The sequence below is a fragment of the Nanorana parkeri genome, unplaced genomic scaffold, assembly GCF_000935625.1.
Source record: "Nanorana parkeri isolate BGI_ZX_2015 unplaced genomic scaffold, ASM93562v1 scaffold1970, whole genome shotgun sequence".
NCBI classification, from domain to species: domain Eukaryota; kingdom Metazoa; phylum Chordata; class Amphibia; order Anura; family Dicroglossidae; genus Nanorana; species Nanorana parkeri.
The window spans coordinates 193,973-195,510 of NW_017308238.1; positions in this window are offsets into that span (position 1 = coordinate 193,973).

The following is a 1,538-nucleotide window of genomic DNA, read 5'->3' on the forward strand; positions in this document are numbered from 1 at the left end:
AACTTAGGGGTCCCTCCTAACATTCCTAAAAAAAAAATTTTTGTTTTATATTTTTTTTTCTTGACTTTAACGTTTTACATTTTTTATATTCTGCTCGCTACCTCGGACATAGCAAGCAAAATAGCCAAGCTCGGCTCCTATGAAAATAGGGACAAACAGCAGCGAGTGAACTGCTGGAGCCTTGGCTCAGCCGATCCAGATGTTGGATCGACTGTGTTAAACGGCTTCTCGCTTCGGCTCAGCTGAACATGCTGAGCATGTTCGACTGAGTGAAGCCAGCCGCATCAGCCGTACAGAGCCGAAGTGAATAGCCGAACGCCGTCCGGCTCAGTTCACTTCGGCTCGGTTATTCACTCGGCTGCCTTCAGCAGCTTAATGAATAACCCTTTTAGTTTTTACAACATACTGGACTCAGTTGGTGGACCTAATAACCAAAGGGCCCTGGTGCATGATTTTATCTTGGCCCCCCCTCCCAAGACGGGGGGGGGGCGCAGAAGCGGATCACACTGGCCCCGGCCCCCCCAGCGGTCTCTAATGTTGCAGTAGCGTGCTGGACTTACCTGAGACACTGCAGAGCACACCATAGATCCTGCATAGCCCACCTGAGACACTCTATGGTGGGCTTTGCAGGGTCCCAGATGGTCTGGTCGTCGGGGTCCCTTTCCCTGCACCTCCTCCCAACTCTTCTTACCTGCTGCTGTTGGGGCCCGGCCTCCTCCACCCCCTTCCCTGTCACCTCTGCCATGCTGCCCCAGTACAGTTGATACCCATGTAAGAGGCTGCCCAGACCCCTCACATGGGTACCGGCCATACCCCCCTGACAGCGGTGTTCTATCAAAGGTTGTCACTACGTTAGAATGCGTGACCGGTGACGTGGTCACACGTTTTAACGTAATCCGGCCCAGTTTTTTGGCGGTGGAATGTGTGACCGCAAATAGGCAAAGCAGGACCGAACAGCTGTTCCAGGACAGATCGGTTCTCCTGCACATGCGACTTGCGATGCCGATCTGCCCTGGAACAGCGGAGAAAGCGTTGGAATGCTTCACCTATTCCACCGCCGAAAAACTGGGCGAGATTACGTTAAAATGTGTGACCACGTCACTAATTCTAATTATTATTGATCTCTGCGTTCTTGACTACCAAAAACTGTGCGTTCTGTACTATTGATCTCTGCGTTCTTGACTACCAAACTGTGCGTTCTGTACTATTGATCTCTGCGTTCTTGACTACCAAACTGACCTCAAAGCCTCAAACTGTGATAGAACAGAGGCCTTTCTGTAATAATTTAATCAGAGAAATAGATTATAATAGGAAACATTACAGTGTAATATTCCCAATTATAATCCACTTGTCTAATTACATGAAGTAAGAGCTCCCCCCTTCCCCCGCTCGGACTCACCCTGCCAGGATAGCAGCAGCCATGTGTCGATGTGTGCACTGCAGGGGGCGGGGCGTGTGACACACGTCTCCTGTGACTCACCTCCCCTCCCGCCGCCTGTTACAATGGACGCGGCCGGGAGGGGAGGCGAGTCACATGC